Here is a 23,970-nt window from a genome sequence, read left to right on the forward strand (position 1 = left end):
GTTCTCCCATAGGATCAATATTTTCCCTCTCTTGTGACTCGACCCTGTATAGAAAAAGAAAAATTATTATTAGTCACAAACAAGTTAGGCCAAGTACTACTACATTGTGATTGTTGGCACTTCAATTCAACTTTTTCAAGCGATGGAATAGAGGAGCCAGATTTGTAAAAAAAAAAAAAGAGATTACTTGATCTAACTTCTAATCACAAGAATTGAAGCACAAGAATAATATCAACTCATGTGAAAATTAGTTTCTAGGACTGCACTAAATTACAACTTGTATGCCAAGTACAAGAGAAAGCAACCCAGAAAGCCAAAACTAGCAGATGGAAGTGAATAGTACTAAATTATAGACCAATTGAACTATGAAACTACACATCGAAACAAAAAAAAAACTATGAAACTACATAAGAAACTACACACCTTTATAAACATGATATTGAAAATTAATTATATGAACAAGAAAGCCATTTCACTCAAAACCAATCGAAATCGATAAAGACATTACAGTTTGTGGTATCTGTGATAGTACTGGAAGGGAGAATGAGCCAGCTATGGAAGCCATATCCGGACATGCCACTCCACATCAAAGATAAACAAAAAGCTACAAAAATCACCACAATTCCATTCATTTTTGGAGATCCAATATGATTTTACAGAAAGTAAAATAGTGAAACTCAGTGCTAGTAACTACCTCAACAATCTGTTGACAATGTAAAACTGGAAGTATCACCATATACTTCTATGAGATATGGTAATTGTTTCAACCAATTACTTTTTTGAGGCAACAACAAAAGTAGTTCGCCAAGCACATGCTATATATAGGACGAAATGAGATTTGCAATCCTGATAACTACAATATCATCAATTTAATTTTACAGAAGTGAGTCATTGATTCTCTCCCTAAAAATATGAATAAAACCCATCCCAGAAAAATATGCAAAGTAGTTAGGCCCAATCGTACCCATTAGAATAATGGAATCACAATGACATCAGAAAAGCAAAGACAAAAATTTCTTCTACTTAGCAACATACAAAGTTCACACACACACACACAAACACACCCACCTATGTGTGCAACTAGTGATTCAATTTTGATCATTAGGGGGGTGGAGGTATTCACGTGACTGTGTTTGTTTGTTAGTGGCAGGGGGGTGGAGGTATTCACGTACTCAATCCTAGTGTTTCTACATTTCAAAGAACTGAAATTGTGATTGGAGTGTCATTGTTTTTATTATAAAACAAGCTTCTTATAACTTCGCAGGGATTAACATTCAAAAAGCATATCCTCCATGAACTTCCCGGAAGTAAAAAATTATTTTAGTAGATCCATATAACATTGAAAATCCAAATAGAACAGCTACTACCTCAGCTAAATGCTGCAAAAACACTAGACTGCACAAGAGCAAACACAATATCATGTGCTGCTACAATTTCAATAATTTTTGACCTCTTTTGCAAAAAAGGCAGAACCATGGCACATGTAGTCTATATCTATCAGAGTTTACAATGATTTTTATGACTAATGAAGCTTAAGTGCATTAAGATTTTCAGCAAAGATTGTTCAAAGAACCGAATACAAGTTCCAACCTTCAATCTTCAATCTTCAATCACAAAATCCTACTTTTAGCCAAAAAAAAAAAAATTTAAAACAGAGAAGTTTTACCATGCGGTTAGCCAAAGTATCACAGATTTTCAAGGTCTTGATCTGTCTGTAATTGCTCGATCAGCTCTTCAAATAGGTTCTCATGGAGATCCTGCACACAAAAATCAGATAAAGAACTTTAACAATTTTGGTTAAAGTCAAGGAGTAGAGAGCTGAAACTGGGAGTACAACTTTCTCAAAATCAATATATATATATATATATATATATCTCCAAATTGAATGAACTTTAGGTATGAAAAGGTAATGCCAATACAGTCCAAACTGTTGCAAGAGTAAGTCAAACTCATTAAAACTTTAAAAAAATGAATGTAGGAACTAACCTAGCATGGTCAGACAATGAACAGCAGCAATGGTGGTTGTTATATGGTTTTTTCAGAAAATTTAACTTTTTAATGTCACAACATATCTCTTGAACCATTATCTCACTCTGCTCAACCTTCGTTTCGATTTCTGGATCTTATACATGATCGAGTTCCTGCCTCAGAGGATCACAAAAGAAATAAATAAACAAAGTAAAAGAGCCACAACATATCACAACAAAAACAAATTAGCCATATATAGCAAAAACAATACTAATGGACAGAGTTCATTAACAGGCCTCCATGGCTTGTGTACCGGCAGTAAGAGAAAAAGGAAAAAAAGAAATATGATAATTGATCATGTCTATGTTGTGAAACAACATTGCTGGGAGATTATACTTGAATAAACTTGAAAGTAAAAAATTAGAAATATCCCAACATATCTGCCAAATTTTATTACTTCCCAACCTTCCCAGATGCTATAGCAATATAGAATTTCATAATTCACCATTATATAGTGCAACTTGTCAAAAAGAGAAGAGCGAAGAGAAAGAACAGGAATCACACCCTTGGATAAAATGACTGCGGAAGTAAAGCCTGTAATTCTTTGTAAACTTAGTATGCCGGACTACAAATCCCTTGCCAATTGCTTGATGGTATTAAAATTAATAAGCACAAACCCAATTGATGAAAATCCCAAACTGAAAACAAAACCACTCAAGAGCAATCAAATCAAAACTACTTGCCCTCTGTGTGTTTCCTCAGATACTACATCTAAAAAGACATGACTATGCCCTCAGATTCAGCTAATTCAGCTACTTTGCTCAACAAATAGAATAACTTATTTTCATTCCTTGTGACTCCTAATGGGTTTCCACCATAAAAATGTGCAAAAGGAACAAACTTGATCCTTAGAGATTCAGCTACTTTGATCTTCATATACACAAGAAAATTAACTTATTTGCATTGCTAGTGAATCCTAATGGGTTTTCTCCACAAATCTATGCACATATTCATAACACGAAAGTAAAAAGGTAAAAGATCTGGGAAAAAATTAACTTATGAGGTGACTTGGGGACCTTTCTGGGAGGCTTGGGACGGGTACATGTACCCAAGGCCTACATGTCTTTCCCTACTTCCATAGTTCCATATTTAATCCAGTTTGTTCGCTGCTGCATTATAATATCAATGTGCAGCTACTTGGCTCTGACTCTCTGACCAAGAAAAACATGAACATGTTAAAAAATTAAACAAATAGATGCAATCTTGAATTTTAGTTGGTGTATATATATATACTCCTAAATATCTCTTTTTTCACCAAACTTCTATTTGTGGTAGTTATGGATTTCACTGCACAAACACAATTCATTGCCAAATAAGCAATTACACCAACAAAGAAACCCACAATTGAAACCAAGACACTGGAAACTTAAACTACTTAAAAAGAAACAATCAATCAACTCCCTATTACAAAACAATAATCATATTACCAATCAACATAAACAAAAGAATCGCAACCCATATAACAAACACAACCCAGAATTGCAAATTCACAGCTACAAACCTTGGTAGCGAGCTGCTTCCTTGAAGCCTTTCCTCAAGTTGACTTACAAGTAGTTTGCTTAGCACAGGTCATCTGAAACACATAATCAAATTCGCTTTAACATAGATCATCAACAAATTACAAGTCCAAGCCATATCAAGAACAGATCTGAACCATACCACAATAAACAATTACCGAAACGCTCAATAACCCAGTATTCTCCCTCATCCTCACCTCACACCCCTCTATCATAACATCGTCCTCCTCACACCTCCTTCTCTTTAGTCGTAACCAGCCTCCGCTTCTCTCTCTCCTCCGTGTTCGTGAACGGCGGCCTCCGCTGGTTGTTGCGATAATCGCTGAGATCGGCCTCAAAGCCTCTCTTCTTCCCAATACCCTGAACTAGTAAATCGAAGAACCTCTTCTTCTTTTTTCAGTATGAAGAACCCTAATCTCAAGTCAAGATACATGAGAAAGGGGAATTACACACCTCTTAAAGTTTGAAAATCGGAAATCGAAGAAAAGAGAATCGCAGAGAGGGAAGTGAAATGAGAGAGAGGGGAAGTGTGGAAGTTTTTTAGCTGAAAACTCTCTGAGGCCAAAGTGGGAGTGAGAGATGGAAGGATCGGGATTTTGCTCAAAGTGAAGAAAGGCTCGGGGTTTTGCTCTTAGACTTGAAAAACAAAAGTGTGTGTAATGGTGCACTCGAGTTGTATAAGGCACCACGCATTAATTTTTTTTTTTTAATTACTCAGACAACATATAGAGTTATATATGTTGTTGAAGTGTAGCAAAGCTGAGTGAACAAAGATGGAAATTTCCCGCCTGTGCAATCAAAATTTCAGTTTTGGCGCTGAGGTTAGACATTTCTCAATCAGACAATAGAAATAGTTCATTGTGTTTTAGGAACTTGTAAGCATAACAAACCATTGAAGCCAAATTTACTTATTTTGGGGAGAGAATGAATGCTATTTTGGAGACTTCTCCAAATTTTGCCACTCACTTGCACAACGGCACATTAAAAACCATTGTATGATGATTTACAAGTACACTCCTACAACACAAGTAACTAAACTGTTGTACAATTTAGTGGCATCTAGGGCACAATTTGGAGCCAAATTTGAGTCCATCTAGGAGGGAAATCAGCCGCATTTTTTTTTTGATTCACACAACAGATTATTCTTGTAACCGTTTTGCAATGACCTTCTAAAAAAAAATTTCATAATTTTAACCACCTTATACAACGTAAGTTTAGTAAACATGTTGTGTGATTCACTTTCCCACATCACACAACGAAAATTTTTTTTCGTTGTGTAAAAAGTGTTGTATGTTAAGGTTATTGGCCTAGTGTTCTAGGCCTTTTTTTGTGTGCATTGTATTTTGGTGTTATCTTCGTGTTGTTTTTGGCTGGTCTGAATTTCGTGTTTGTTTTGAGATTGGCTCTGAGGTGTTTTTATACTTTAGACTATATTACTGGGGTTCAATAATTTTTCTACAGGGGGCCAATAATGTGTTCTAGTTGTTACTCAGATCCTAATTTTGTTGGTTAATGATCTTTTCATTTTTGTGCAGAGCTATTTGTTACATTTTCTGAAGCGTTTCGGTAGTGTTATTACATTATTGGGGCCCGGTAATATTCCTAGTGGGGGTAGTAATGTGTTTTAACTGTTATGAAGTCTCTTAATTTGTTGTCTAGTGATACTTTTGTTTAGTTTAAGAGTAATTTGTAGCTTTTTCTGTTGTTTTTTGGTAGTTCTGTTTAAATCATTGGGGGGCAATAATGTCTTTATTGGGGGCCAATAATAGTTTTGTTCTTTTACTTTCTTTCAGGATTATTCCCGACCCCCTGGTTGCTAGGTGCATTTATTCTGGAAAATGTTATATGATTCCTCTGAATCAATGTATGAGCTTTTCTGACTTGTATGAAGACGTTTTCCATACATTCCAGTTTTTGCCAAGTGATGTTATTGAGCTTCAGTATTCTGTACCGGGTTGTGAAGCATGTTTTCTTCTTTCCGAACGTGATTTCCAGATGCTGTTTTGCAGTGCTAGAATACATAAGTTAGAATGTGTTGATATTTCTGTTTTAAAGATTGGTGGAAGTTGCAGCAACACGTGCGCCGTGGAAGTTGCAGCAACACGTGCTCCGTGGAAGTTGTTGATGAGGACGATTATTTGGGGGAGGCATTTAGGATTGAAGTTCACAAGTTGTATTTGTCTGATGAGTGGAGTTCCTATATTCATCACGTTGGGAAGAAGTTTCATGGTGCAGCTCAACTCCGTGAGAAACTCAGGAAGTATGCAATTGTAGTTGGTTTCGAGTTCGTTTTTTTTTAGAAATGATTTGGACCGTATTTATGCAGTTTGTTCAAATGTTGGAACTGAAGGCTGTGATTGGCATCTTCGCGCACTTTCATCATCTGCCAATGGTTGCCTTTATTAACGGAGTTGAATAATATTCACACTTGTAAGGGTGTAGTTAGGACTCAAAAGCACAAGCTTCTGGGATCCATGGTTGTGAAGACTTGTAGTGCTGCCGATGTTAGCTATAATCTTTCACTGAAGCCAAGGGAAATTATGAGTAAATTCAAGTCTACATATGGTTTTGATATTTCCTACAAGGTTGCCTTGAAAGCGAAGCAAAGTGCTAAGGAAGCGATTTATGGTTCCGATGCAGATTCATTTAGCATGTTATCTTGGTATAAGGAAGCCATTTTGGAGAGTAAGCCGGGCTCTTATTTTGTGTTAGAAGTTGACCCATCCACTAATCGTTTTCATCGGCTTTTCGTAGCTTATGGTGGTTGTATTGAATGCTTCCAATTCTGTTTGCCGGTGTTGTATGTTGATGGAACTTTTGGTAAAAGCATTTACAAGGGTCAGATTCTCTCTACAACTGGCAGGAATGGAAATCAAGGTAATTTCATAGTTTATTGCCCCCCAATAATTTGTTTAGTGGGTACTAGTAGACTGACGTTTTTGTGTTCTGGTTTTGTGCAGGTTTTTACCCTCTAGCCATATGTGTTTGTGATTCTGAGACGAAAACAAATTGGACATTCTTTTTCATGCATTTCAAGAGTTTACTTAAACCTCAAGGAAGAGTAATCACATTTATTTGTGATCGGGGTACCGGACTGTCAAGTGCTTTCGATAAGGTATTTGCTGGACATCCTCACCTGTTTTGTTACAAGCATTTGGTGGCGAACCTTGCCGCTAAGTATGGGGTAAAGGCAATTTTGTGATGATAGAAGAAGTTAAGAAGAATTTTTTTAAGGTTGCATATTATTCTACCGAGAAGGAATTCCATTTCAATTTGCGGTTGCTTAGGCAAGAGGGTGGGGCTGAGATTATTGACCCATTTCTTGCTGAAATTCCAGTTCAACATTGGTGCCGTGCATTTTATACAGGCGGCCGATATGGAATAATGGCCAATGGGATTGCAGAATCATTTAACTCCTGGATTTCACTTGAGCGTTTGATGCCGATATATTGTATGCTGGATCAGACCAGAATTAAGCAAATGGAGCAGATGGGTAAGAGGAGGGATGAGGCACAACGTTGGACTACAGAACTGACTCCCAAAATGGAAGAAAGGCTGAAGGTGCAGATGGAGAAATCTCGTCATTTCAGTGTCCATTACTCTAGCCCTGGTGTTTATGAGGTTCGATCTGAATTTTCGTACGTAGTTAACATTTCCGAGCATTCATGTTCATGTGTGAAATTGCAGATGAATTGTTTTCCTTGTCCTCACGGCCTTGCTGCAATACAAGCTGCTTCTGAAAATATCTATGGTTATATTGATAAGTACTTTCGTGTTGAAATGTTCAAGAAGAGCTACAGTTCTCCTATCCATTCAATAACCAATGTTGATATGTCTTCTTCTGAATCTGCTACTGACTTTATATTACCTCCCCTTGCGAAGAGGTCACTTGGAAGGCCCAGGTTGAAGCAGTTCAAGTCTATTGGAGAGGTCGAAAAGAAGCTGATTCGTTGCGGCCGTTGCAGAAAAATGGGCACTCATAACAAGAAGAGCTGCACAGAACCTCTCGTTCAGTAGTAGTACATGATTCTGTAAATGGTTGATAAGTTTTACACATTTCTATTGGGAGGAAGTAATTCTTTTATTGGGGGCCAGTAATTGTTTATATTTAGGGTCAATGAACCATTATTCTTTTCAGAATTACATATTTTAACTGTTTTTTTAATTTTCGATTCCTTGAAGAGAAATAAAATGAAATTATTAACAGGTTTGAGTTGATGTTGTTGGTTATAGAAGGTTTACTTTGGGCCTATAGACAGATTATTGCCCCCCAGTAATGCGAGATTATGAGAACTTTAGAACATATTGTAATTGGAAACCTAAACTTTACTTTTGCAACCTAATTTAACACCCAAAAAATATACATGTGACCATCTTCCTAACTATTACTGGGTTCCAATAATTATCTTATGATACCCCAGTAAACCTGATTTTAGATGAACTTTGATTTCATCATGTATTGGATTCGAAGATATTTCATCATCTGACCAAAATTTGAAGATTATTGGGGGGCAATAAACCCGTCTATTTAAGTGCATGATTCTACAAGAAGCTTGTTGACAGGTCCTGTTATAAATTGAAAGAAACAGAGGTATATTACATCATTCAATACTGCATGTTATTTAACCATAATTCCAAAATAAATTTAACTGCCCAAGTATTTACATAGCCTATCCCAGTTTTGAAATCCTAATGTTAAATTTCTACATATACTATCCTACTTTTGGAATCCTAATGTTAAATTTCTACATAGGCTATCCCGGTTTCCATTATTCACTTTCTTCCGAATTGTTGGTGCATGATTCTCTCTAGTATTCTTTTTCTCATGTTGTCCCCGCCTTCCTTGCTTGGGTCTTCGCCATTCACTATGCTCTCCATGAAATGGAGCATAAACGGTTCGCAATCAGCACTGTATTGAAGTAAATAAATTCAGTATTTATTGGGTTGGAATAAATAGGTAGTTCATATTTGCAGCTTTTAGATGTAGTCAAACCGTGTTGTTCATGATTTATTGGGTTGCAATAAACAAGTACTTACGATGTTGTGTTATGCTGCGGGAACTCGAAGTCTTCATAGAGTTCATAGTCTGTCTCCACAATGTTGTTCTGCAATATCCAGTTCCTGGTTTCTTTTTCCTCCTCGGTCATTTCCTCTTCAACGATAATTAGGTATCCCTCATCTTCTCCTTTGCATTTTTCTCGCGTGACCTCTGGGTCTTGGCTGTCACCTGATATTTGTCAAGTTCAAAACATGTATGAACTTCTTGATGTGCCTCACCTGTTTTTTGCAGATATAAAGGATTAGTTATTGAAATTAATCCTCAACAGTATGGAAACAAACATGTCAGTAGAATTTGTCACATACCACTCTTGACGCATTCAGGTGGTACTTCTCCTCATTTGTGAATTCATTGATTGGTGGCCTCAATCAGTTCATGTGAGTGAAGCACCTTCTTTCATTGTCGATTACCAGCAAAGTGTAGTGCATGCTTGTGCTGTGGTGAATGGGTACTAGCACAGTTGGGAAACGGAAGATCGACCAAAGTGGTTCAATCAACATTGTTTCGACACCACACTCAAACAGTACGGTGTCTTCACCTGCTTCCTTCTTCAGCTCATGATTTATCGCATAGTATTGTGTACACAACATAACCAAGTTAATACAAGTTTACCTTTCGTAAAATGTACGATTGATAAACTTTTTTGGGAGGCAATAATACGTCTTCTACCCCCTAATAGACCATCACCAAACACTCTACTTACAATCAAAAAGCTGCATTCATCATAGACCTTTTGCAGATAGATGAAATAAACGATTACTAACCCACTATCAAAACATTATCCGGGGGCAATAATGTGTCTATTGGCCCCCATTAAACACACAAACAACGACTACATTTTAGTAATTCACAGTCTACTAACATTAAATAAACAAAAAAATCCTACTGCTAGGTTTCAATTACTTACCGCTGTGTCTACACGGAGAAATCCAACTTTAGCTTTTAGCTTTCCGGCGTCAGACTTCAACAAGTCAATATAAACACTGACCACCTGCAATTGTGACATATTACTCACCATCAGAATTGCCATTTTAATGTGGGGCAATAATCACATTATTGGCCCCCACTAATTTATGTAATAACTTCACCAGGTGAAGACATTACTGGGGGGCAATTATCAAAGTTTTGGCCCCTAATAGACGCAGCAGACAAGACCAGTTTGTTATACTCACCCAGGAGTCGAAGCTTGGGGTACCCTTCACCCCATCATCCAGCTCAATGTCGCCCAATCCTATGTCATCAGTCCACAGTCCAGCTTTGATTAGTTCCTGTTACATTTATAAGTCAATTCTACGTAAATAGCTACGTAAAGTGCATGATAACACAGTTTGCTCGTTTTGCTTACCACAGCCAGGTTCTCATTTTTGAAAACCTGCTCCAAATTGAAAATTTCTTTTATTGACCATCGAAGAAACCTTGGAGTTTCAGTCTGTTTGCCCGGGATCCAGTTCTTTGCCTTTGTCTTCTCAAGGAACCAGTAATAAATCAGAAGCAGCCATCCATTCATTGTTGTAGGGCTGTTTCTCCTATATTTTTGCATCCCTTCCATCAAAAAGTTCAGAATCAACCTTGGTCAATTGTACTTGTTGATGGTCCTAATTTGTTCGCAAACAGCGACCATATCCCATGTAATCTGAGCCCCGGTTCTGGTGAAGAAGAACGTGCTGAATAGGTACGTGATCATCAACACTGCCAGCTTCCGTGCGTCCTTCAGTTTTGACGGCTTCTTCAACTCAGTTATGAGCTTTGTTTCCACATCATATCTAAGTACAGCATGCTTCTTTAAAGGGCTGCCAAAAATTGGAGAGTCTTCCATTTCTTCCCTGACCACCCTCTTGTTCCATCGGTAGGGAGGTGAAACAAAGCCGTGATGTCTGCTTCCGTAATTTCCATAACAACATCACCAAACTTCTAATTGCTGTCCTTGTGGTCGAAGTGCCTCATTATTACCTCCAAGTCTGCTTCATGCTTAATGAGCTGGTTCTCGGTTATCTTGTCTTCCCAGAATGGTTCAATCATCTCACCAAAAACTGTACCCCTCAAAATTTCCTTTGTTTCTTCTGGTATTCTCTCCTTGTGTGAATCTACCACTCTCCAGAAGGAACTAAGTGTGCACTTCTGCTGCCTCCATTCAATCTTACCTTTTTGGACCTCCTTCTTCGGTTCTTCCTTATTCATGATCCCTTTTACTGCCTTCTTCCCTTTACTCTTCGGCGGTTGAACATTTCTCCTCTTCCTTATTTCTGCTTTGCCTGAATTGGCTTATTCTTCAACTGTTTTCCTTTTTGTCTGTTGTCTTGTTTTTATGATAAACCTTTTCGTTGTCTGTTCACCTTGTGATTCTAATTCATTTGAGACTGATTGCTCGTAACCTTGATTGACCCCTTCTTCTGCAGATGCTTCATCGGTAATCTCTTCTGCCTCTTGTCTCTTCCTCTTTCTAATTTGGTTTAGTTTCTGCTGTAGTGGCTGGTTAAATGTACTCTCAGTTCCCGCATCGGAACTCTCCGAACTGTGGACATATTCTTCAGAATCACTGAACAAGGTGAATTTAGGTCTAGACATTCTGTGCACCAAGAAAAAACCAACATTAAAAGTTTTCTTTCCCTAAATAAATACAATATTAAGGCTCAATATTGTGTCTACTGCCCCCAATAGACCTAAAAAAAAAAAGAAGCAATTTCAATGGTTCACAGAGTGTTGCCCATTTTTACAAGCAAAACAACAAATAACTTCTCAATAGGACAAATTTTTGGGAGTCAATATTGTGTCTATTGCCCCCCACTAGAACCTGATTGAGGCTCAATATTGTATCTACTGCCCCCCAATAGACCAAAAAAAAAAAGCAATTTCAATGGTTCATAGAGTGTTGCACATTTTTACAAGCAAAACAACAAATAACTTCTCAATAGGACAAATTTTTGGGAGTCAATATTGTGTCTATTGCCCCCTACTAGAACCTGATTGACGCTCATTATTGTGTCTACTGCCCCCAATAGACCAAAAAAAAAAAACAACAATTTCAATGGTTCACATAGTGTTGCACATTTTTACAAGCAAAACAATAAATAACTTCTCAATACAACTAATTTTTGGGAGTCAATATTGTTTCTATTGCCCCCCACTAGAACCTAATTGAGGCTCAATATTGTGTCTACTGCCCCCCAATAGACCAAAAAAAAAAACAGCAATTTCAATGGTTCACAGAGTGTTGCACATTTTTACAAGCAAAACAACAAATAACTTCTCAATACAACAAATTTTTGGGAGTCAATATTGTGTCTATTACCCCCCCACTAGAACAGCAATAGACACACAATTCCAAATACCAAATTACATGGGATAAATGAACCACAGTTCAGTCATTAGTGGTTGGCAATAATCTACCTATAGCCCCCTACTAGACCAGCAGATATATCTCCTTTTAGATTCAAATAGCAGATTATAGTACTGTAATAAACAGAACATTGATCATTGACCCCCAATACAAAGTCTACTGGGTGGCAATAGAGTTATGTTTTTAGGGTTAGGACTTCAAAATAGGCTTTCAATCAGTTTGCATTACCACTCAATGGAGTGTTTAAAAACAATAAACAAATTCCCAAACAGTATTCCAGACATACAAATCAGAAACCCTAGTTCTCACAGATTTTCGCACATGCCAAGTCAACATCACTGATTTCATAGATATGACTCAAAATGAAGCCATCAAAAAGTGATAATGCAATAAGTATGTAATAGATTCGGCAGAAAACAAGAAAAACTGGAAAAACTAGTCGGAAATCGAATTTATACCTCTTTCAATATTTCCAAAGCCGGAGGAACGTGAAGCGTTGCTGGACCGAGAAACTTGCTAGACCGTCTTCGGAGAGAATCGAGGACGTTTCTTCGGGATTAGAGTGAGTGAGAGAGAGCGAGCGATCGAGAGGGGGAGAGAGAGAGAGAGAGAGTGAGTCGTATATGGAGGGACTTTGGAGTTTCAAACCGATTTGACTTGGGCGTGAGAGAGAGAGAGAGAGAGAGAGAGAAAACAGGCACGATTTGAGACGTGAATTTAGTGGTTAGTGGCAGGGTTGTAAATCGTGATTTTTTCAGAGCTTCTATGCGTCGTGTCACTGGTGGTTTGGGTAAGTGGGCACAAACAAAAGTAGGTGGAGTGTTTGGGGAAATGTTGGGCCAATTTTGGGTAAGTGGTCACAGCCCAAAAAAAAAAAAATGCTTCACCAGATCCTCCATTAAAGATGCAGGTAGAGAAACCACTTCTTATTTTGTAACTACGTACTGTTTCTGGCACGTGCAAAACTAATCACTAGTTTCAAAAGCATATGTTTAACCGTAAATTAATGTCTGTGTGGGGACGATTCATGTTCACGGAGTCATGGTCTTGTTTTTAAATGATCTTCTAGTTCAAAGTGCTATTGACCTTTCATATAGTAACTACTTAAACAAGCTGGCATCTGGAATATTAATTTCTAAATGTGCCTTAATCTTATGTGCCAAATCTAAAATATAGGAGGGGATATTCCCAGGGGAAGATTTAGGATGTCCGGTCCGGGTGAGTGAGAAAAATAAGTTAATTTTTTTTTCCTGTTAAAAGCACAAAAATCTTAAAATGAATGAGTTAATTAAAATTGCTTAAGTGATACGTATTTTATCAATTAACATTAAGTTGTACCAATAATTTAGAGAAATGAAGGAAGAAAAAAAAAAGGAAGAAACTAACTCTAGTGGTGGTTGCACCAAAGACGTGGCATGCATAAACCAATGCCTTAACCATTTGGTCTGTGGGGAACTAATGTAAATTAAGTTTCATGATATATGTAGATTTATTGGATTTATAGGAGAAACTTGAGTTGGGTTGCAGTCCAGATAATCTTGTACGTGAATCAGCTATTGAATATTCCAAGTCAATTTAAATTTACTTTGTAAAAAAATTTGCACTTAAGTGCTGGGATGACTTCATATCTAAGATATATCTACTTTTTACATTGATATTTAGGTTGGGGACATTGGGCAAAGAACAAAAGAAAGAAAAATAGTATACTGTTTAAGGAAAACTGAAATTGAGAGAGAATTGAGCCATACTTTCATTGATAATAGGGGTCTCTTTATATAGAGGATTACAAGACAGATAATAAGAGTTGTACAAGGAAAGATAATCGTACAGTTAATTGGATATCTATGAATATCTCTGAGAATATCTCTAATTTAAAACCCTATTACAACTAGGTCAACTAACCTAGAGTTTGGGCCAGAGACATATTCTGGATTTACTTGAATACTCCCCCCTTATGTCTCCCAAACGTGGTGCTCCTCTCCTTGCCTCATTAAAAACCTTGCCGAGTAACAAAAACATTGTGGGACAAAAATAACCTCGGTTAAAGGGGAAAAAAGCACAACACACCCTTCACATTTCTAAACCATACATGTAGACATCTCCCCCTGATGACAACGGTCATGGGAGTTCAGATAACTTTCACAAACGATGCTACCAACACATTTCTCGGAAGTGAAATTTAGGCACTGACTTAGTGAGCAAGTCTGCCACACTGTCCTCAGATCGAACCTAATTCATTTTGATTTTGAGGAGAGTCTGTTGTTGCTGATTATGCTTGGTGTTGTTGTTTTTGATGTAGCCTTGCTTCATTTGTTCAAAGCAAGCAGCATTATCCTAAATGTTCGTAGGATCATCTATGGTAAACTTCAAACCACAATTGTTCGAACATGCATAAATATGGATCCAATCTATTTACCAACATAAACCGCGATAGAATCGAAAACTTGTGATGGAAACGCGTGGGCATATCCCTTACCAATCAAGTAGTCACTTTAATGAGCGTTTGAACCTCTTTGTAAAACCCGTTCCGTTGTCTAGAGCCACTTGACTTAGGTAAATGAAGTTCACCATGAACCTTCATGTATATTCCGTATCTATATCCCCATTGTAACGTCCCAAACCTTAGACATTCACTCATTCACTAGTTATTGGACGATAAACGACAATCGCTCACGTTTTACTTAAGTTTCGATACTATTAGGAGCCCGAATAGTTGACTTTTTGTTCGGGTCAAAGTTTGAGAAAGTTTTCTTGATGAAAGTTGTAGAGGACGTTAAACTGAGTTCGGGGACAAGTGGTACGCTAAAATCGAAGTTGTAACGAAGAAGTTATAAGGGTTTTAAGTCAGTGGCAGTTTTGTAATTTCATAGAATTCATGTCTATAAATTGAAATCTGGACTTTCCATTTCGGGAAAGCCCCAAAAATTTTCAGCTTTCTTCCTCTCTCGCCGACGTAACTTTGCGGCATCACCGCGGCCTCGTCTGGCCATCTATGGCCATGAAATTGGTGTCAATCTCTTCGTCTTGAAACAAGGTTTCTATCCATATATGCTTTGCACCCTATCATTCACCATAGACAACGAATCAAAGCCAACAAGTTCACTATAGCAGCTCGGGTTTTCTGGAAAAATTTTCAAGATTTCGGCCATCTCCGGCGGCATTTCTGGGCTTGATCGATGCGCCTCGAGACGTGGATGTTATCCCTCCAAGCTTTTTTCCACAAATCGAAGTAAAATTGACGAATCGAAGGTTTGAATTTCTTGAGCACTATTCAAATTGGGTACCCACTGTGCATTTGATGTTTCAAGCAGTTCTAGGTGTTTTTTGGTTTGATGGTAGTTGAAAAAAATGTTTAGAATGATGAGAAGGTGGTGCAGCCGGATTTTGGTGGTCATCGGAGGTGGTGGCCAGCGGCTTGTGGACCCCGCCCGCTGTCACTGTAGATGACGCGTGGCGGCACGTAGAACAGTGATTTAGCTTATGTTTTTAGCTGGTTAAATCCTATAATCGATGTAGAATTTATATATGTGAGTTAGGTGAAGACTGGAGAAGTTTTGAATTGATTATGAATTTTCAAAAAGTTAGAATTTCGATTATCAATTTATGAGAATCTGACCGTCGAATATCTCTCGGTTCTGCCTCAGAACCTTTAAATTAATGAATTGGTATTAGAGGTAAAATTTGGGTTGAATCAAAGAAGAAATGAAAATGTTGAATTATGAGGATATGACGTGGGAATCGTGTTTAATTTCCGGATAGTTATTCACAAATTATAATTGTGTACAGGGTGACGTACCGAGTTACTGCTCGACGAGGGAAACCGTTTGCATGGTCGCCTAAACAGTACTGTGATTTGATATTTATTTTAACTTAATTGTGCATGCAGTATATTATTATTTTCCGATTGAGGTTTAATTTATTATTTGAATTATTGAGTTTTATGATTTTATGAGCTTTGGTTAATTGAGATTTATTTATGAATTACGAGGGTTAGTATTGAAATTCCTTCTCAAGGGCTTTTAGTAGATTTTCTAGATAGTTATTTATGAGTTATTGAGTTGGGAAATGATTTTGGGAAGTGATCGATTAAGAAAATATTATGAGAATTATTGATTTCGAATATCGATTTATATGAGGATACACGAGTAGGAATGTTTATCAAATATTTGAGCATGATGGAATTATCGAGATTTCTTGAGTTTTGAGCTCTGCACTTACCGGCTTTGAAGTTATATTGAGATTTCTTTCCGAAAGCATTTATTGATTTACCGAGTATTTGATGTATGCTTTCGAGGATTTATTGAGATATTGAGCTTTGAGTTATCAAGATATTAAGTTATGCTTTTGGTGAATTATTGATGATCTATTAAATTAATATCGGGTTTCTTTTCGAAAGCAATTATTTTAAAGAGATTGATTCCAGTTCATTGAGGAGATAAATAAGTCAGCGCATGCATGCATTACCTGGTCGGCAGTCCCCTCTAGGTAATAGTCTGGTCAACAGTCCCCTCTGATGCATCATCTGGTTGGCAGTCCCCTCCAGATGACATGAGGTAGTTAGTTGGCAGTCTCCTCTAACTACCTATGGTTAGTCGATAGTCCCCTCTAACTATCACCTCCTCGTCCGGTCGGCAGTCCCCTCCGATGCATCACTGGTCGGCAGTCCCCTTTAGTTATCGTCTGTTTTGAGATATGAGTAATTTAACGAGATGTTTGAAATATCATTATGTATTTGAGGGATTTGAGATTTTAAAGAGATTTCGAGATGTTCTATTTTACGTGATTGAGATTTCAGTAAAGTGGATGATTAAGAGTGTTTTCAAGAATTTTACTGCATGCGAGGTTTTAGAGAATAACTTGGGAAAGCATTAAGTTTCACTTGTTCATTTGAAATTACTTTTTTTTCATCCACTCACTCTAACGATTCTCAAATGTTTTTCCCCTGGGCCCTTCTGTTTTAAATGCCTAGTTTTTAGGCCAGATTAGCTTGAGGTCGAGCGTATATGAGGTTAAGGCATAGCTGTCATAGCTTCCGCAATATAAAAAGAATCGATCATTTATCTTGTATTCTATCCTCTTGTACATCTTGTGCATTAGATTGCTCTAATAAGCCATGAGATTAATATTCTTAAGTTCAAAATTGTTTTGTGAAATGGGAGATGTTGTGATTTAGGGAGTAGGGTGGCTCTAGAAGAATAAGGGTGGATTATTTTAGAAGTGTAAATGTCTTTCTACAAGTTTTGGGTAGTCCACTTTTAGAGGAAGTTCCGCCAAATTTTTGATAGAATTTCTTCTAAGGTGGGCCCCGCAGGGCCACTTAGGATTTCAAGATTAAATCCGGGGCGGGTCTTGTCAGCCATAGAGATACCTAGTGACCACATTCGTAAGCTACTTGTTTAGTTATTTGAAATCTACCAACTAACAGGGTAGTGGAGTGGATTGACATCCATTACAAGAGAATATGTCTCATCATAGTCGATTCTAGGGCGTTTTGTGAAATGCCTTGCGCCATAAGACGAGAATGTATACTAGTGTAATTTTCATAGATCTCTATATTCTCAGGAACAGGTTCTGACGTTGAGGCGTCCCCCAATGATAACCATAATCCGGAAGATATTCATGAGACGGATTTTGAGTGTCGATGATCCAAGGATTGAGTTGTGCCAAAGTATCTTTCGAACCCACGGGCCTCCCATGCATCGTAGTTAGGGCCATGGCCTATAATGCTAGAGTGCCACTCTCTACGGCGTTGGCACCATGCCTACCTCCGTGTAGGGTGGCGTTACGTCCTCTCATAGGGACATCCATCCTTGCAGGCATGTTTGTAGCATATATGTGTGATCTCGTCACTTTTATAGGGATCGAGATGAGACATAGTAGGGACAGACCATGACAATTCTTGTCATTCCTGCTAAACATTCGTATTCTTATCTCCCTCTAATGACGGGAAGACAGTCTCATCAAAGTGACAATCAGCAAGACATGCTGTAAAGAGATCTCCTAGCAAGGGCATTAAGTGGCAGATGATTGTTGGAGTCTCAAATCTAACTTAGTTGCCCATTTGTCTGTAAGGACCCATCATAATGCATTGTACCGGCGTAATTGGCACATAAATGGCTCACTCAAATGTCCGTAAGTACGAAATACTTGTACCCAGTCACTACGTGTAACGCAGAGATAAATTGAGTGGCAGTGGGTCGTAGACGAATTAGCATAGTTGCATGCGATATTGCATCACCCCAAGCAGATATAAGGAGATTGGTGTGCATTACCAATATTTGGGATACCCTCGCAGTTGTTTCCGCGAGACCATTTAGATGTGTTCATGGGAATATGATGTCCAACATTAGTCCCAATGCAATAACCACCGAAAGTTTTTGATGTAAACTCTCTAGCATTGTTGAATCCAATTGATTGAATAGGATGATCCGGAGAGTGAGCTCATTGTCATATGATATGTGCTAGGAGTGTAGCATAAGCAGCATTACAAGTGGACAATGGCACAACACGTGACCAGCGTGTTTGCTTGTCAACCAACTTCATGAGATATTTATTGTCTACCACTAACCTCCCTGCAAGTATTGATGCAGTTCAATATGAATTATGCTAAATTAATTAACCAATTTCTCTCCTTGCATCCCTCTCGGGTATGACAAGGCAAGCTAGAGAGGGAGCGGGACTCCCTGAAGAAGAAAGTGGGCGGCCTGACCTTGAAGGTGAGCGAGCTGGAAGAGGTCACCAAGAAGATCCCGGAGTGTGAAGGTATGATCGGGCAGCTGAAGAAAGAGAATGAGTCTCTTCCGGAGTTTGAAGGGCAAGCTACTTCGTGGAAAGCTAAGGCTGAGCACCTGGAGAGTCGTGTTCCAGTGGAGCGCTAAGAGACTGTTGACACGTACAAAGGTTCCACTGAGTTGGAAAATATGTTTGTAGCTGCCCAGGATAGAGCGGTAATAATGAAGTACAAAGAGTGGGTCTTGGACGGGTATATGGATGAAATGAAGTTCAAACAGGGACTGCTGCAAAAGAAGAAAATGGAGCAGGAAGCTGAGAAAGAGCGAGAAGCCCATATGGCTGCAACCAAGGGTGATGCCTCAGGCAGTCACCCCGAGGTCCAGAAGTAGGGAGCTGCTTCTCCTTGATTTTTTTTTACCCTTATTTTGAATAATGGCCTCGGGCTGTAATGTATTACCTTTAATTCCTTTGCCTAGTAGTCCAGGCTTTTTGCTAATGGTTGTAAAATTTATTTTGTTATCGTTTTTTTTTTTTGGTACTTGAATGGGAATTTTGAAAGGAATTAAAATTGCTTGCATTTTATGCCTTATCGAAGCTTGTATGTTTAAACTACTTATTATTGGAATAGAGTAATTAACAGTATAGCTGATTGTCAACTAAGGTTAAAAAAATGGAAGCAATGGTCTGAATAATTCATTTTCCCATTCAAGTATGCCACATGGTGGCCCATACAAAATAAGTACCCCTTGGGTAGCTTGCCATAGCCAGATGATCAAAAGCTATGGTAAGATGCTCCGAGAGCTATTTGTAACAATAACGGAGGCGTTGCATGTTCCATAGGTGCTGGGAAGTTACTCCGTCCATGTGCCGGATGTAGGAGGTAGCAGGACCAACCTCCTGAACGATTTCATAAGGACCCACCCAAGAAGGGTCCAAGCCTCTTGGCTCTAGGTATACTTGTTTCAGAACCTAGTCCCCCAGTTTAAACATCTGGGACTGCACTTTGGCATCGTAGTAATGGGCTATTTTTCTTTTGTTTGTGAGGTTATGCATGTGCGCTATATCCATTCGTTCTTCTAGTAGATCGGCATCGAGCTGAAGGCCTTTTGCATTAGTACCTGCGTCAAAGTACTCGATCCTTCCGCTTTGGATTTGTGTTTTGGATGGGGAGGACTGCCTCTGTTCCGAAAGCCATGCAGAAGGGGGTTTCACCGATAGCCTCTGTTGCTGTTGTGTAACGCCTCGATTTGCACCTCATTAAATCGAGTACATTACAGTGCCGCGTATCCTTAGAACCTTGACTAATAATTTTCCTAACTTAAGTCCTAGGAACCCGCAAGGCGTAAGAAAGAAATTAAAAGTACTTTAGTAAATCCAATAAGAAAACTTGAGAACGGAAGCATTTGTCAAAGTGAGGTGAAAGGTATAAAATCATCGGAAGTCTTTCAAAGACAAATATAAGTCATTCCAAAAGAATTATCGAATGTTCATCCGGTTCAAGGCCAAATTCCGAGAAATATACAAAAGAAGTATTATACAAACAATCATAAACTCGATAAACAAGTTTTACGAGAATAGAGGAAATAAGACCTATCACACGAATCTAACTCCGTCGATGACACAATTGAAGTATAGGGTAATTAAGCCACATTTAGCATTGTCCAACTGTCCTGTCTTCGTACACAGTACCTGCATCCACAAACTGTTGTAAGGGTGAGCCTTCGTCCTCGCTGCTCAATATGACTCTACCCTAGCCAAGTGTAAAACAATTTAAAATACAGGTGCAGGCAAAGTAAGTGAGAAACCAATGCATATAGCTAAAGATGTTCGAAACCACAAACTGTAGTTCATTTATAAAAGTACAGTAGGGCCCAGAAGAATGAAACATACCTGATGACCGATCGCTATGCCTACTACAACCTTACCACGATTAATATCGTTTACATAGGCAAGGTGTAGCGAGAGTGTCCACTTATGCCGTATCACCTAGAAGCAGTGCCACACCTCAAAGGATGTTAGACACTCTTAAGTCCATACAACCCCTCCGGAGGTTTTGGGGATCGAAGCCGAAGGAAGTCGCTATGCTCCTCTCAATCTCAGGTTATCAAACAATAGATCATAGTAAATGAAATAAAGACCAAATTCTTTTTCATGCATCATTAATTGCCATAAAATCCATGCATAAAATTTTTTAACTGAGAGAGTCCATAATCCCCTACCTGGAATATTGCAGCTTTGAACTCATTCACTTTCCTAGGCCAACACCACCACGTTTCACATTTCGGGTAACTGAAGCCCCTAAGTCCGACAACAATAGTATTCTAGTGTTAAAACAAAATTCCATTCAATAACACACTGCAAATACTACCAAGTCCATTTAAATTATTTTCCTTCAAAATGGATCCCTTTCCTTATCGGGTGTCATCCTTTTTATTTCTTAGGACACCCAAAACTATTTACCCTTTTACACCACTCTTCAGTTTAAGCCAAACTCACACTCAATAACCCGAGTTTGTCAATTTCATATGAACCCAAGTTCTACGTCATCCATTAACACCCAATGTATATGTATCCTTAGAACTTATGTCTAGTATCTTAATGACAAACAAAGTGTACTGGAAACTAGCATATACCAGATTAACTAACAATCTAGACACTTCCATCTCTTGGTTTCATAGTCTCACTAGCAAATGGTATAGCATCCAAATTTACAATCATCATTCTTTTCCTTTTCATTCCACGTTTTTAAGACCAATTAGTCAATACACGATGCAGTTACCCAAAGGATCTATATATCAACATTCAATTCCTAGTCTTTACACATCGAGTAATTTATGCTTTCCACAACTTGTGTTTTGATTTTTAGTCACCAAGCACATATCAATTATCAAGCAGACAACTCACAATTAAACCTTATAATTCACCACCAGCCCAAATTGCAACGTTAACAAGTCCAAAAGTGCACTGTACTTCCAATAACTTGATTACAGCCACCAAGATTCTACCTGTAGACCCTCGTACTTTTTATTGTTTATTTTAATTTGTCGTATAATGTATGAAACTACGTATTCGTAAGGTACACAAGTATTCGCGCTTAGATTAAGACTTTGAGGCCATTTTAAAGGATTAAGAATTTAGCCAATTTGGGTCTAGAATAGTATTTTTAAAGTATCGAGGCTTAGGGCAAGCCCGGAAATTTTCCCGAAAGGATTCGGTAAAGTATCGGAGAAATAAGGATGTTTGACAAGGTAATTTTCAGTGGGCTTAAGGAAAATTAAGAGGAAAATGAAAATGGAACAGCCCAAGCCCATTGGCCCAAAAGGAGGGGCAGATTCGACTTTTCACAATTAAATTTGGGAGAGGTATTTAAGCATCTCATTCTCTCCAAAACCCTAGTCTCTTCCTCATTTTCTCCCTTTCCTCTCTCTCTCTACCCGAGAGCTTCTCTCTCCTCATCCTCGCCGGAAATCGTTGGTCGCCGCTGTCGCCGGAACCCGGATTTCAACCAAAATTTCCAGATTTTCTTCTCTTCATCCCCTCTTTCCAATTCTCCAACCAAAATCAAGAAATTTAGCAATTCAATCCTCCAAAAACCCTAGAACCCGAAGCTAATTTGGGGGTTTTTGTGATTTCTTCTTTCCAAGCTTAAATCAAGGTAATATCCCTTCTAATCTAGCCTCTATTCATCCGATCTACACCTATTTCTTCCTAAATCCAAGTTTTTGATTTGGATTTGTGGTTTTGTTTGCATGAACCCGATTTCTCCTTAAACCATGAAGCTAGGCTACTGGTTTGGCAAGGATTTGTGGTAAGGATCTATCCATGCAACCTTGTTTTTGAGTTTTTTAGTTGAGATGATGATGTTGGATGGATTTGTAGGTGAAGAAGGCCAAGGAGAAGGAATAGGCCGTGATTTTTGAAGAAGAAAGGGTAAGGAATGGGTTTTGGACAAACCCTAGAATTTTTGGAATTTATTTGGTTGATTTTGATTATGTTGAGCTATTGTTGTTGTGTAGAAAAGAAATGGAGAAAATGGATTTGTTTTTGGAAGAAAAGGAAAATGAAGAAAATGGTAAAAGTTGGATTAAATGAGTTTTACTGTGGTAAAGTGGTAAAAAGTGAAGAAGGTGAAAGTAAAGGTAAATTCGGTAAAAAGGAGGTAAAAGGTAAAAGTCATGGTAAAAGTGAAAAGGTGAAAAAGGAGAAGTAAATGGGTAAAAGTAAAAGTAAGAATTATTTACTTATTTGTTTTTAATAAATAAGAATTATTTACTTATTTATTTTTAACAAATAATAAATAATGGTAAATAAAGGAATACTTGGTCAAAAGTCAGAAGTCAAAAGTCAACTCCGAGAGTTGACCAGGGTTGACCGACCTCGAAAAATATGAGGATCGACTCGACTTTGGTCGCTCGGATTGGCGAAAGTTTAGCGGAGCGATAAGGACGTTTTCCCTTTTAAGAAAGAAGTAGTTTCCCAAATTGGTAAAGGTTGAAAGAAATAATTAATGGCCTCATTGAAATAAAGATGATTTAGTATGCGCGATTACTTGGAGTTGATCATGTTGTTTACCTGGATAATTACTTACAAACTAAGTAATGCACTACTACAGAAAATGAATCACTCGACACCTCTCAGACGACGGCACACTGTTTTCCATGGTGTGAATCATTTCTCATTATTGAGACGACGGTTGTAAAATTTCCGTCTTCTAATATTAATTCAACCAACGGGTGTTTTTCATGTTGAAATTATGTATTGCTTCATAAAACGTTTATAAATAGAAGCGTGGTGTGACTGTGAAAAACTTTGAGCGCCAATCTTCCCACCATTTAGTGGTGCCAGTTTTCACCCCAAACCCTAAGCTTTAGCTTCATCGGATATCAAGAAAGTTAGAACATATATTGGTTGGTACAACAGATAAGTCTAAAATTGTGGTATGAATGAAGTCAATTAGCAAGAGAGAAATTAGAAATATGTCCCCCCAAAGCGCAAACCCAAAATTCAAAATTTGAACATTTGGACAAAATGATTGTATGAGGGCTTGTCCATTAACTAATAAGCCCGTGTCCATGCCCGTGTCCATGCCCTAAACGAGGGGTTTCCCTCTACACGGGCAAAAAAATTAAAACTCTCTTCGACATAGCTAGCCTGTCTCTCTATCTTCGACAACTCTTCCTTGGCCTTTCTCTCGACAACTTGTAATATTCAACAAAACCATTCCTCTACAAACCGTGACCCCGACCATGACTATCACTCTTCGACAAACCCCGACCCCGACCGCAACCATCACTCTT

The sequence above is a fragment of the Rosa chinensis genome, chromosome 2 (assembly GCF_002994745.2).
Source record: "Rosa chinensis cultivar Old Blush chromosome 2, RchiOBHm-V2, whole genome shotgun sequence".
Lineage (NCBI taxonomy): Eukaryota > Viridiplantae > Streptophyta > Magnoliopsida > Rosales > Rosaceae > Rosa > Rosa chinensis.